Source organism: Cydia splendana, chromosome 6 (genome assembly GCF_910591565.1).
Source record: "Cydia splendana chromosome 6, ilCydSple1.2, whole genome shotgun sequence".
Taxonomy (NCBI): Eukaryota; Metazoa; Arthropoda; class Insecta; order Lepidoptera; family Tortricidae; genus Cydia; species Cydia splendana.
Window position 1 is genome coordinate 16,472,524 of NC_085965.1, and position 16,327 is coordinate 16,488,850.

The following is a 16,327-nucleotide window of genomic DNA, read 5'->3' on the forward strand; positions in this document are numbered from 1 at the left end:
CCCACTGATTACCAGTCCGCCGGACGATATCGGCCTGTCAGTTAGAAGCAAAATTTGACAGCTCCGAACAACTGACAGGTTGATATCGTCCGGCGAACTGGTAATCTGTGGTCCCCTTTATGTTTCAAAATATTATTTAAGCTGAACTAGTGCCCGAAATCACGATTCGCCGAAATACCTATAGAAAGGACTAGTCTTTTGACCACAGAATTAATTGTATACAACCACCTTAGCCATTGGACAAACCCTGAAATCACACATAGGGTTACTTCTCCGAAATGCTCTAACGGTAATATTTTTTTAATTAGAACAAAAGATAGAAAAATAAATTATCAAACAAAAGTTATTTCCAATAATCGACAACAAAAAAAACATACTGTATTAACCATTGGCAGTGCTTTTGACAATTTGTTTGAAAATGTGCGACAATGATGACATTTGTCAAAAGTCAGAATCTTATTAATGTCATAAATAAAAAAGATTACTATCAAAACGGTCGAAGAAGGTTTCATACTATTTATTACCTCAGGAGCTACTAACACATACAGGTTGCTCCAAAGTAAAAAAAACGTAATTTGTTAATTTCTTCGTAACCGCTACACCGATTGTTATCATACTTTGTATACTGGTTCTAAATACCCTAATGCAAATGTACATTTCGGCTTTGTCCAGTGGCTAGGGACATCCTGTATAATAAGTAGAGTGGATTCATAGATGTACTCTCAAGCCAGCTTTGTCAGAAGAAAAGGCGACCAATTTGAAAAATGTAGGCGCGACGGAAGGATCGATCTCCTATAGAATTTTTTGAATTTCGCGCCATATAGGTACTACGAGTACTCACAAGATTGGCTTACCATAGTGTATCTATTTAATTTCCGCCGCGCTTGAATAAAAAAAAAACATAATGAAAAATTCTAGATGGTGAACTTCGTCCATTGCGAATAAGGAATTTAAAACACGCAACTCTCAAAACATATTAAGTATTTCACACGTTCAGAAAGTATTTTAATATTATACCGGATTTTGTCTGGAACATGAATGAGTATATAATATAATATATAATCGCGATTTTAACGATCCTTACCCTTCCCTGATCCCTTTCACAATCCCATTTCAAATTGATAATGCTTGCGGTTACGGTGATATTTAAATATTTTGTCATCCCCGTATTATCGTTTTATCGGAACAATCGACTTTTATCAATAAATTTCTTGTATCTTATCCAAGCTTGCCAGTCATTGAAATGTAGAATTTATTCAGTAGGTATTATTTAACAATTTGTACTTGAAAGGAGATTTTTTTAAGTGTAATTTTAATGTGCTTTGTTATTTACTAGATATATATTAATGTGAAAAGACTGTTATTCAACTTAGTGTGGTAGTAGACTTTTTTAATTTCATGTTAACCATGCATAAAACGTTGTTACTAGAGAAAACCTGCAAAATAATTGACTGAATGTAATTATTGTCACAGAACACACTCACAGTCAGTATTAAGAACTTAACAACGGCGCTAACATGATCGCATTTTTATCACTTGTCACGTCATGCGTCACTTTCGTACTTACATACTTGTTAGAACGTGACAGGCATACGGTTTCGAATACATCTCACACACACCAATAAGAAATGCGAAGAAATGACCAATCAGCGTGAGCAATTGTTGGTTTTGATACAACCAAAGTTTTATCAAAACCGAAACAATTGTTTGAATAACAATCGGCCTCCTCATTGCAATATTAAATCTCGTGGCGGCAATTTGTCCGTTTTCATAGCACTATGAAAAAGTTATAAAAACTTCCAAAAGATAAGGATGATAGAAGCTAGTAAAGTGCGCAGGTTATCAAGGTTTAAGTAAATCTAAGGAGTTATTTACTCTTTGAGAAGTGTTACGTGTACCTATCTAACGATCTGGGCCTCATTTCTCAAACGATATTAGTCTAATATTATTAGTGTGTTGCCATAGTAACCCATACGTCTTGACAGTTCGTGGAATAATAATATTAGTCTAATACCGTGGGCCCCGGATGGGCATTATATATTATGAGTGTAATGCACTGAGAGTAATATCCAAAGACATATGTAACTTCGTATAAGATGAATAAAGTCTAAGAAAAAAACGTGCCTCGGAAATCAAGAAAAAGTTATTCTCGGATAGATGGCGCACTTACCTTTGGCCTATGCTCAGCTAGATGGCGTGACGACACCGTTTCATATTTAACAATTTTAACACATAGATATCAGTGAATGAACATGGGTCAAAATGATATAAAAATAATAAAATCATATATACATTTCTTGATAATTTTATACGTTTTCATTTTGAGTTTTAGTCGTGTGTCGATAAATGGCAGTAAATTTACTGTGACTACAAAATTTACTATGTCAGGACCGCTCTATACTATCTATTCTCTTTGGTAATATCAAATCATGACAGATTTAAAAATCGTCGCTCGAAGTTTACATAATATAATTAAAGTACGTTATCTTAACGGTGCTTAGGTATTATTACTGGCCTTACATGCGTCACTAGTTATACCAAAGTCTCCATAACTATCTATGTGGGCATGACGCATGACCTGCACAACCAGTAGGTACACATAGTCCTTACATAATCAATCATTATTGTTCAAAAGTACAAAAAAATTGTAAACAACTTCAACTTGTTTCTTCGTAAATAAGTCTGGTACAAAAATAACTACACTAACTAGTTATAAATATTACAAAACATATTTTAACTAGAAAAACTCTACTTTGAATTTAATTATGCTGCAGAAGGTGCTCTTGTTGAGTATGCTCGTAACGGATTGAAACATGTTAACCGAAATTCAACCTTAATCACATGAGTGACCCGTAACGAGTGTAATTATAGTATATTTTACAGTACATATCGGTGCTAATTTACCGCACTAGTGCCGTTACCGCATAAATTAAAACACGACTAAAGGGAGTTTTGGCATAGGCACATATGTGGAAATGGTACGTAAAAGTGTAAGTACAAGTTTGTCTTTTTATAATCTATTACGACGACAAAAAAATTAACGTTAAATTTTAAGAAATCCCTTTTAAGTATGCTTCAGACTCAGACCCTTCATGCTCCAAAAAATACCAACTAGTTTTCTTCTGTTAGGTTTACCTACCTATCTTTTATCTAACCTAACCGGCATTATTTTCCCAACCATCCAATGTCATTATGACATTTTTAACCGACTTCAATTTTATAGAAGGAGGAGGTTCTGTATTCGGTTGTGGCTATTTTTTTTCTATGTACGTTCACCGATTACTCCGACATCCGTAGTCCGATTTGAGTAATTATTTTTTTGTTTGAAAGGAGCTACCTCCGAGTTGGTCCCATTTTAATTTGGTTCTGTTCTGATGATGGGATCCATGAGGAATTGAGGGAACTCCTCAATTTTTAAAGGCACATGCATGGTGTTTTGGGCGTTTTCTTAAGCAACTCGAGCATTTTCTCCCGAAAACCACCAATTTGATGAAGTAGACCTAATGACGATGATTATTTTGATGATAATGATGATGATTTCTTTAAATGTAAGTATGTTCAGCGATTACTCCGGCACCTGTGATCCGATTTGAGTATTTTTTTTTTGTTTGGAAGAAGTTACCTCCAAGGTGTTTCAGTATTATTTTTGGTTCTGGTCTGATGATGGAATCCATGAGGAATTGAGGGAACTCCTCAATTTTAAAAGGCACGTGTTAAGTGATTTCGGGGTTTTCTAAAGTAACTCGAGCATTTGCTTCCGAAAACCACCAATTTGATGTACTGCATCTGTAGCCTTACCACGAGTTTGACATTGACATATTCGCTAACGTCTTATGCATCTAAATGTAACTTTTTATGCATCTCGCTCACACTAAGGTTAGTACGAGCGAGATGCATAGGAAGTAAGTTACACACATGCTAGCGAATATATCAATGTCAAACTCGTGGTAAGCTGGTAAGGCTACTGATCGGGGGTTAGGGTTAGGAGTTAAGGGGTCAGTGATTAAGGGGTCGGGGAATGGCGGTTGCTGCTTCAGGATCGAGGGGTTCCTGGATCAGGGGTTGATCTGCTGTGAGGTTGAGTGATCGGGGGGCTGAGGGATTGGGTCAGTGGCGGGGCGGGCGGGTGGATTTAGTTGACAGGAATTATAATTTCCCAGACGGACTCAAGAAAATTCCTGATTACATATTTACTAAAGTAATAGGTACACGAATTTAGTGTTAAACATGATCTTGTTTTTCATTCATGCGTCGCGCTCTTAACAATGCGTTAAAACTAAAAATGGTAAAATAAAAACTTTTTACAAAAAAAATGAAACCGACTTCAAAAAGGATTAAATAAAATATTATCCTTTTTTATGTCTATGCGTTACCAACTGATATGTTTGAAGTCGGTGCCAAGCCAAGTAGTAACAATACCAGTAAAAATAATCAGCTTTATGGCTATAAATCCCATTAGAACTGTACTAATAACTATTATAAATGTGTAAAGAATTCTGTCTGCTTCTTTGTCGCCTTTTCATGGCTAAACAACTGAACCGCTTTAGGTGGAATTTGGCAAGAAGGTAAATTCCTTGAATTGTTTTATATTTTGAAATGTAGTTCTCTGGATAAGGGACGGGAAATAACTCAGTCCCAATCCCACACTTGCGTGCTATGCTATAGACTGTTCGAGCATTAGTAAGAAATGCTCTTTAAAAAATACGACGGCAAAAAAATGCATTTATATTTACACTAATGTGCCGACAAATATGGTACGGACTGCGCCAAGAAGGTTTGATCGTGTGTTCTGAGGTGTGTTCTTAGGTCCAGTCGACGTCAATGATATGTTTACACTTTTGCACCTTACTCCTTTGTAATAAGGCGAAAAGTGTAAACATATTTTTAAGGTCGACTGTACCTACAGAAAGTACGTTCATTGTCGTCGTGTAAGGCAATCCAACGTAGGTAAATCCTTATCGAATCGCATCAAAGTCATGGTATGCTTCAAAATTTGGCTTGGCACCGACTTCAAACATATCAGTTGGTAACGCATAGACATTAAAAAGGATAATATTTTATTTCATCCTTTTTGAAGTCGGTTTCATTTTTTTTGTAAAAAGTTTTTATCTAGATTAATTTATTTTCTATCAATTTTCTTACAACTTTAACTTTGACATATGCCATACGATAAATACTTAAATACCTTTTTCTAGACAAACGGTATAAATCAATAAAAAATACCCGATTTATTCAAACACAAAAAAACCGCGCTTATGTTTCTCCCTTAGCTGCGTTAAAGTGTACAAAACGCCTATCATCCGAGAATGCCGTAAAAGGAGGCATCCGATGACAAAAGAGGGTCTGAGATTTGTAGCCTCTTTGATAATCCCCAAATCATTACTGAGCCGTTATTTTAGACGCTGTTTATTATTCGGGATGCAATCTGGCTTTGTTGTTTGAGGTAGGTAGATTCTTTAAATTATCTTTCTATTATTTTTCTTTCTTATGTCTGTCTTATCAATTTTATTCTTGCTAATAAAAATGGCGTTAAATTTTATTATTTATTGGCTCCGCATAAATGGCTCTTTTTTTATTCTATCAGTTAAATTTAAATTTATAACGATTCGTAACATTATGGCTATTACGTACCTAACAAAGTCCATCCAACATCCTACTAATCAAACAGCAATAAAATTAATATTTATTATCTTTCCAGCGTTCTTTCCCTAAAAGAAACGCTGTAAGTATGTAATATTACGAGCAGTTAATTTTAATTTAACTTCTAATTTAATTGAAAACCATAAGTGTAAGGCCCGAGTGCATGGACGCTCGAGGCGGAGCATTCGGCGGGGCGTGCAGCGTGATTTGAGCAGCGTGCACTATGGCCGCTCCTATACGTTTGCATTTGTTTAATATTTCATGCACGTGTTAGAATATTGTTGTTCTATGTACAAATTAATTGTATTACGTATGAACTGACCTGTTTCTCTTTGACGTCCAATGTTGATAATATATTACACAATTTAAACACTTAACACAACATCACGTGAATTTTACAGAATTTGTTATTTATGTGGGTACGATACGAAACCACGGTTGACAAGAGAAACAGTAAGTTAACCTACTACTAAGATTTGTAAACTACTTTGAAGTGACTATATTTCGTATTAATATTACTGATTAATAATTATGTATAACGGAGTTTATTGAAAAGATGTTCTAATAGTTTTATTCTGCATAATTCGATAAATGGACGAGGTACATGAGAAACTACTTCTGTGACGTCACTTATCGAATGACAAGTGGCATGATCAACCAGTTGCCAGGTAGAAATGGGTATAAAAGGGACCGACCGATCCATTATTGATCATTCTTCATTCTGCTTTGAGCATTCTGCTTTGCGCTGCAGCACTGAGTTAATCATCGCCAAAGGAATATTGAAAGTTAAGTAAATACTATGTTGGTAATTATTGTAATAATTATGTACCTACTTGATTAATTAGATGGATTAATTAATTAATAATTAATTAAATAATCTCTTACTGAATTATAAACTAATAGTGGTTGTATATATTAGTTGTTGATGATAAGGTGAATAAATTGTATTATTCAATTTAATAAAACAGTTTTATTTTCGATTACATCTGTTTATTATTTTATTTATCTTGCTTAAAACTTAAATAGTATCCAGTTATTGATTTAGCAGTTTTACATAATTATGAATCAAGGTAAATAAATAACATCCTGACAAGTTTTACCTTGAAAGTAATATTTACTATTAAATTTTGAGTTTTTAATATATTTAATATTTAAAAAAAATATATTCATTTATCTAACATCAGAAGTGGGATTGTATCCAGCTACACTACATATATACTTATATAATTTCAGACGAATTTGGAAGCTGTGTGAAGCCTTCTGAAAGCTGTCTCCGGTGCTCGCAGAAGAGACAAGGACATCGCTTTGCCCACCTTTAACCCGCTACAAGCGACAGTGGAGCAGAGTCCTGGTGTACCACGAAGCTATGGTCAAGTAGAAAGATGTGTAGCAACTGTAATTAATATGTTTAACACAATGTGCAATGATACGTCAGATTGGCCGAACGATCTTTATGTTATGTAGGTAAATATTATGTTACTCTATATTTGAATAGTTAATATTTATTGGTCAAAATCACTTAAAAGTGATTGATTAAAGTTATTCATTGATTGATTATTTTTTATTGGATTTGTAGCGATGAAGTTGAACACTTTCGCTGGTCGGCCTTTCATTTGGTGTTTTTCTGTCTCACTAGCAGCGAGTGAATGAGATTGACATGTCTAGATGATTGGCAAAGTGTTGAGTTAGTTAAAGCACTCCGCTGGTCGGCCATTTGTTTGGTGTTTGTTCATTTCATTAGCAGCGGGTGAATGGGACAAACATGTCTAGATATCTGGCAAGTGGTCAAAGTTAATATTATTTTAATCAATCACTACCCTATGATTATGCTATGGTGTTTTTTTATTATTATTAATATTATTGATTAATTGTGTAGGTACTTCAAGAACGAAGTACACGTCAGCATGGCCGTGTTAGAATATTGTTGTTCTATGTACAAATTAATTGTATTACGTATGAACTGACCTGTTTCTCTTTGACGTCCAATGTTGATAATATATTACACAATTTAAACACTTAACACAACATCACGTGAATTTTACAGAATTTGTTATTTATGTGGGTACGATACGAAACCACGGTTGACAAGAGAAACAGTAAGTTAACCTACTACTAAGATTTGTAAACTACTTTGAACTTGAAGTGACTATATTTCGTATTAATATTACTGATTAATAATTATGTATAACGGAGTTTATTGAAAAGATGTTCTAATAGTTTTATTCTGCATAATTCGATAAATGGACGAGGTACATGAGAAACTACTTCTGTGACGTCACTTATCGAATGACAAGTGGCATGATCAACCAGTTGCCAGGTAGAAATGGGTATAAAAGGGACCGACCGATCCATTATTGATCATTCTTCATTCTGCTTTGAGCATTCTGCTTTGCGCTGCAGCGCTGAGTTAATCATCGCCAAAGGAATATTGAAAGTTAAGTAAATACTATGTTGGTAATTATTGTAATAATTATGTACCTACTTGATTAATTAGATGGATTAATTAATTAATAATTAATTAAATAATCTCTTACTGAATTATAAACTAATAGTGGTTGTATATATTAGTTGTTGATGATAAGGTGAATAAATTGTATTATTCAATTTAATAAAACAGTTTTATTTTCGATTACATCTGTTTATTATTTTATTTATCTTGCTTAAAACTTAAATAGTATCCAGTTATTGATTTAGCAGTTTTACATAATTATGAATCAAGGTAAATAAATAACATCCTGACAAGTTTTACCTTGAAAGTAATATTTACTATTAAATTTTGAGTTTTTAATATATTTAATATTTAAAAAAAATATATTCATTTATCTAACACACGCCGCACGCCCCGCCCCGCTGCACGCTCAACTCGAGCGTCCACTCAGGCCTTACACTAAGGATTTCAGACAAGCGTATTTTTCTGCGCGTACTTATACGATCGTTTCGGCGGTACGAGCTTCCACGCGCGTTACATTTCCCTACATTTGGTTTTTACGAGCTTACGCGCGCAGACCCGTACGCTCGTATAAAACGCTAGTCTGAAACCGCCTTTAAACTAGTGTGCGTGAAAGGGGTGATTCCACTTCATATTCGAGTCGTAATCCGGGGGTAATATCGGAACATACCTGCACGACAAATTCCGACAGACAGCAATACCTACGTCTAATTGTACGCCATACTTTACGTGATAAACTTTAATAGGTCGGGCGTTCGGATAGATTTTTGATTTCACATTTAAGGGGCCTGTGAAATTTAAAACGGGCAGATTCAAGATAAAACAACTACAAATAGTTTCTTGAAGTAGCCATAAATATAACGATTGACGATAGTTCAGGAATATGAAGAAACTTTGATTACTATACAAAATAATACGCAAAACAGTATTATTTTGTAGTAATCAAATTATGTACCTACATGTATTAAAATACTACTGTAGGTACCTACACTTAAGATATTAATGTAATAATGTATGTCCTTGTTAAATATTGTAATGTCAGCAGAGCTTGTCTGAGTGGAGATCTTTATTGGATTTGCAATCACGTCGTAGACTTATTAATTTACGTGTTCAATGGATCGGATCCAGACTCAGACTATTTATTACATCTTTTTTTTTTCGTATGGCTTTTGTGTACTCTACTTCAGAGATTTACAGTTTATAAGTACTGTACCGCTTCTGTGGTTAAGGTGGTAAAATCCTCCACTTGCCCATGGTATTTGGTTAGGGGACAGTCAAATACCGTGTGGTGTACGGTCTGCTCGGCTGCTCCACACCGACATACTGGTGATTCGCACCAGTTCCATTTGTGCCACAAATAAGCACAGTTTCCAACTCCCGTCCTTATCCGATTCAGCATGCACCAAACGCGTCGGGGCTCCTCAAATTTATTACATCAAATCATATCGTCTAAGCTCGTTTAGTTATTTAGGGTGTGTGTTTTGTGATGTTATTTAAAAACTCTATGTCAGAAATATTGAAAAGACGGCCCATACTAAACAGGTACTATTTTCGAACTCCCTCAACGATAGCCACTACGGAATTTCATCTTTACTAAGAAGTGACGTCATTCACTTCTTAGTAATCTAGAATTGCATACTCTTAAGAAGTAATTTCCTTATTAAGTTATCAAACATAATTTATTTCCAAAAATGGCCTTAGTCTACGTTTTGCCAGAATTTTTAGTGCATAGTTTGAAATCATTCAGTTTTAATTTAAACTACATTACTCCCATCATACCGTGTAATATAAATAGAACCCCAAATACAAGAATTTTACAATTTCTTAAAAAAAACTGACTGAAATAAAGAGACTTAATATTATAGTGAATATAATAATAAAGAGACCGAACTAAATCCACTTCGTTATGTTTGAGTTTAAATTATAAATTATTTTATAAAATTCGCTTTTAGAAAGCTTTACAATAGAAGAACATTATTTTGTACTTCATAAAATATAACAAAAGTAGATTTTTCCACCTTTGACCTCGTTAAAGAAAACCAGCGTGAGTTCTAATAAATGAAATGAATGCTTATTTGCGTTTCTAAATGAGAAGCAAAACTTAACCCTTAAATGCATAGTGATGTACAGTGGCGTTGAAAAGTGCATGGATAGATGTCGACCGCCTTAATATTACGGTTGAAACATCTCCGTGCACTTTTGAACGCCAGTGTACATATACATCACAAAATAAGCATCAAATTTTATGCATAATTAAACAAAATCTATTTGTTCCTGTATATTTTTTTAATAGTAAAACTAATCCATTTTCCGAATTATTACATAAATTTACGTAGTATTTTACTTTATAAAAATTACATTTGTTTAAAGATGAAATGTAGGAATCTTGGAAAAACCTGGAAGTTGATGATTTTTAGTACCTATGTGATTTTGGGCAGATTTTCGGGGTTTTTAATTAATTTATATTTACAAACTTTATCATAGGAATATCACAAATAGTGTACCTTTCTGATGGCAGTATAAGATTTTTCCTATACCCCTTACTAATAGGTAGTTATTTATTTACAAAAATATGATTTAGCCTATGCAACTTCTAACATTGATTTCGCAGTGAAAATCGATGTTATAATTTTTTTTACTATTTTTCCTAGAATCGGCAAAAAATTATGTGATACATATATTAATTACGGGCAAAAAGAAAAAAACATGCATTTAAGGGTTAAAATCCTCGTCTAGTCACATGCAGCTACATAGTTTGAGTTCCACAACAGAATATTTGCAAATGATTTGCGACAAAGTTATGCGCGCACTCGACCTTACACGTATTTCCAACATTTCCCCAGTAAGAGAACTGTATAAGTACAGGGTGGCCAAATAACAGGTATACACTTTAGTTTTTGTAATTTTATTCTATGAAATATAAAAATTATTAAGTATTTCTTGTTAAATATCGGCAATTAAATATGGAAAATAATGTCAGACAAATGTCCACCTCTAACAGCATGGCAGATGTGAACCCTTTTCATCACATTTTCACACATATCCTGCGTTATCTCAGTGACCGTGTCTCAAATATTTTGTTTTAATTTCTGAAGGTTCATTGGCCTGTTAGCATAGACCCACAGAAATAAGTTAGGAGCTATTAAATCAAGCGATCTTGGGGGCCAATTAGAGATGGGTCGCGGGTATTTACCCAATTTACCCACCCAGGTAAATACCCGGTAAATACCCATCTACCCGGTATTTACCCGTATCTACCCAAATGGACGGGTAGATTCATTTCTTGTTGCACATGTCGATTTGTGTTAAAGTGGAGATATAAACCGAGTTAATGGTTGTAATTATTGTGTGTTATTTAAAATGAAATGGTTTAGTGAAACTTGCAGTTGTAACTAAGGAATTTTTAGTACAATTTTGATAAATATTAAAAAAAGGCCGTCATAAGAGTATTTTTTTAGATTCGAGTAAATTATCGTACTTATACGTTGATAATACACATTCCAACTGCGGTCGGCGGGGGGTGTGGTTGGGGGGAGGGGGGTAGAAGTGAACTTTTTCATATTTCTTGGAATCTGTCATTAATATCGAAAAGTGTTGTATGTACAAACTAAAGTAGACATAATTTTCTACAAAAAAGTTTATATACATTTTTGTCCTAAAACTAACTGTATTTGACTTATGAGCTTCCCAAGTTGTGATACGGCACAATTTTTTTTTATTATCATTTATAAGTAGTCTTTATTTTCATCTTTTTAATGTATATTAAAAGCGTTTTAAAACATTTCCGGAAGCCAGGGAATGATTTTACACGATTTTCATAATTGTACTGATATGTTAAAATCGAACTTCATCTCATAGCAACCTTTTCATACTTAGTTTGAACATACATTTTATGTAACATTATAAAAAAGTACTTAAATTAATCTTATTTATACTCACATACCATTTAACAATTGAAATTTAGAAGAAAAACGAAAATACCCGCGTATTTACCCGCGGGTAGGTAAATATCGGGTATTTACCGGGTAAATACCCGCTCTCGGGTATTTACCCGGGTAGTTACCCATCTCTAGGGCCAATCAATGTCACCATTTCTCGAAATTAATCGACCCGGAAACGTTATATAAGTATTTTTAATGTTTCTATTGTGGCTCGTGCCGCGTGATACGTGGCCCCGTTTCGTAAACGCTCCATAACAAATTTGCCGTATCTACACAAAGTAATTTTCATACAACAACTGTCATATTTGCCGCCAAAACAAAATGGCGGCAAAAAATGTTGTATACCTCCAAGTTGGCCACCCTGTATTATTTGTGATGGACATTTTGCATGACAATAAGGGGTGCCGCGTGCAAATTCTTTGACATCGTAACGCTACTTTGGAGTTTTATTATATGAACATTTCGCTTTTATTCCCTTTGTTCCGTGTTGTCAATTTCCATATAGATAGATGATATTTTTGAAACAGAAGAATTTTATAGCTACCTTTTTAATGCAAACGGTTGAATGCCGAAATTGTTCCCAAGACGCTCCACTACAAGGCGGGACCAAGATTCATTGGTGGTTTTAGACAGCATTAAATTAATATTAAGGGCCAGTAACACCAACCACAATTAGTAGTTTACTAACTACGTACGTAACGTACTACTACGTAGGTACGTTGATCAGTTTGATCAACGTACGAAACTTTCTATTGAATACAATTTCAGCGAACTCTTGAACGGTGAACGGCTTTGTGCAACAGTCAGACCGTAATATTCACATTAGAGATGCAACGGATAGTTGTTTGGCCGGATACTGGATACCGGATGTTCGGCCTGACCATCAACCGAATATTCGGTATCCGGCCGCCGAATATTCGGCCGGCGGAACTATACATTCATTTCGGTTTTTCAGGTGCGCATTGTGCAGGGTTTGATCCAAGGCCTATTGACTTCCTTGAAACGATGTGACCCTTCAAAATTTGTACATGTGTTGTCCGTTCCCAGACGAGATTGCCAGTAATTAACATCAAAATATTTTACTACAGCAACATTGCTAGAACTGGCTTTGTCTATAGATACGATTTCTAGGAACAAATCAAATTATTTTGATTTGTATTTTATGAAGTAGTCATATGTAAATTATTATTTATTTTTTGATATATGTATATTATTATCTATTATATTTCAGTTTGTCTTTGTCTATGTTCATAAAATCTACGAAGGGTAGACGTGCCTCTACCCTCCTTGATAAAATAAAAAAAAATCTTTGTCAATTGGCCTCTTTGATAGGCCTTGATTTGGGTCTGGCCGGTAAGAACATAGACACGATAAAAGTCTGTAATGTCAATGCTGTCATTTAAGTCATTTAATGCAAAAATATAAATTTTCATATAAAACGATTTATTCACTTGAAATATATTTATTTACCTATTAATTTTAAAAATAAAAACTATTCATATGTACGAGCAACATATCTAAATGCGTCTTCGCACAGACTTAGTTAAATTTAAACCGTTGTCTCTCTTCCTTCCTTGCTGTATGTATCCGGCAATGGCGACTTTATCAACAATTCTTATCCGGATTATGGAAAGCCCTAATGTGTGTGTGGAAACCGTTGTAGTAAATCAGAAACAGCGATAATTTCAAGGTAAGATATATATTAATCTTTAAATAAAAATGAGCGTGCTAATTACCAAATTCAAATATAATAATTTAATCTTACTATCCCCGTAAGTCCCGCGGACGCTATATCGCGTCCGAAATTATAATCAAAATTCAACATAGATGTAAAACCCCACATTGTTTAAGCTGGTAACCCTAGGAATTAGACACGTTAGTAATTAGGAAGATAGATTATATTGTTTAATTTTTTGACTATTTTGTTTTAGAAAGTGAATCAGCAGATGGCTTGAGCGTGAGATAATAATATAATCCTGGGCCGTCATATGATTTCTTGGAAAAAGCTCAGAAGGGCACGTATCTGCCGCATATCCAAACTAGTTTCCCGGTGACCAAGAACGCTGCGCGGAGCTGTGAAGCAGAAAATGTCCGATAACCGGATAGATGTAATAACAACTTGTAACCATTTGCCATATCAGTGTATGTATTCATATGTATTATGAAAATATTTATATCTTAATAATACGTAACTTTTTGTTACCTTTTATATTTCACTAATTTCTGAATATAGTACCTAATCATTATCTTTTAACGTATTTTTTTACTTATTTTGAAATGCTAATTTAAGAGCCCAACAACGTGCACACTAGCGCCACTGCTAAATAATCGTGATTATTTAAATTTAACGACATGTATTTAAAAAAGGGGCCGCTACGGACTGTATTGTGTATTTAGGTACCTTTTGAATACATCAAACTAGATTTTATGTTGCTGGATTCGTCAATCTATGAGCTCAAAACAAAAACGGCCGTTTTAACTTTGGACGGGTAGATTGACGAATCCAATAACATAAAAACTAGTTTAATGTATTCAGCAGTGGCGCTAGTGTGCACGTTGATGGGCTCTTAAAAACCTGACCCCAACAAAAAAGAAAAAAATACAAAAAGAAATTCCCTCTCTGGGATTCGAACCCAGGACCATTAGCTTCCTGAACTGGATTACTGCCAATACCCGCTAGGCTAAACGGGTTGTCAATTCTAATTACAATGGTATCCTACCAGAGCGCTAGTAGTATAAACGAACTTTTGAAAGGGACATTTTTTTGTATGGAGTTATCGTTCTTCTCCTAGTGAGTATTATATTCTTTGGTTTGATCTGATTCGTAGTGAATGTTCGCGCGGACTTATTTCTAAGTTCGAAATTTAGATTTGTCCATGGACGGTAATCGCTTACCATCAGGCGATTCGTCTGCCCGTTTTCCTCTTATATAAAAAAAATGCTACATTTTCTATTTTTCCAACTACAGTAGAGTCCGGTTATAACGACGCCCAAGGGACCGCTGATATTACGTCGTACTAACCGGACGTCACACTAAACGAACTGCCAATTTTTATATATTTTTTTAATCAAAATAATTACATCATTTTCTATTTATTAATACTTCAAGCGACAATCAAAGAAAAAAAACATTTCTACTAAAATATTTATTTACGTTAGTATTACAACACTTTGTCTTAAATGCAGAGACTTGTGTGTTTAGAAGAAGCCACTTTTGTAGGTAGGTACGCGTACTCACTCATCATCCGCAAATTACTCGACCCCGTAAAATAAAAAGTCGTAATTCTTAGGGATCTAATCAAGACGACAATCATACATCGACAATGAAAAAAATAAATAAGTTTTTTGTCAAACATTTCAATTTTGAGTCAACTTTTACTTTTGTTTCAACAAACAACTTATGCCTACTCAATTGAGACAATTCTTACAAGCCGAAACGTCACATGACTATTTCATCTTGCTGAGTATAGGCAAAGGGGGGAGGGAAGCTGGGTGCGCGGGACGAAGTAAGCTTCTTACCAACAATTTATTTGTAAAAACTACGTCGCTCGTCGTTGTAACCGGACTTGACGGACGGATTTTGTGTCAATTTCCGTCGTTAAAAGCGGTCGGTCGTTATAAGCGGAGTCGTAATAAACGGTAGTACTTTCATAGTAGCTAGTACTAAAACCAAACAAGTGCCTATACTTACGTCGCTATAAGCGGTCGGCTGTTATATGCGGAGTCGTACTAACCGGACTCTACTGTATAAGCAACGCCAAGTAATACGAAACCCAATCATGCAGGCAATACGGACCCAATAAAGCTTGAGCCTTTGTTCCTAACCCCTAGTCCTGGCGCAAGGGCCAGCTTACGGTGGTTTATTGTAAGGAAGTTGTACCCCCGTCACGTACAACTGAAAGTTAGAATTTCGTTTCTAACTTGGCCGATGTTGGATGTGAGGTGTGGACAAGTTTTACTGCAGATACTGTAGATACTGTACTAAGCATCACAGTAGTGAATATCTTGTATGTGGCCTTACGGCTCGATTCGGAAAATGAATTAGATTTCTACTAGACTTCAACAAGTTACGATACGGATAATTTAATAGTTATTTGTTTTACAAGGGGGCAAAGTTGTTGTTTAAACCGCTCGTGCTAATATTGATACCCGAGCAAGCGAAAGATCCCACAATTGAACCACGAGCGTAGCGAGTGGTTCGAAAAATGGAATCTTGAGCGTTGCGAGGGTTTCAAAGCACGAGGGTTGAACAAAATTTGCCCCCGAGTGAAACACAAAATTTTTCACCACACCAACC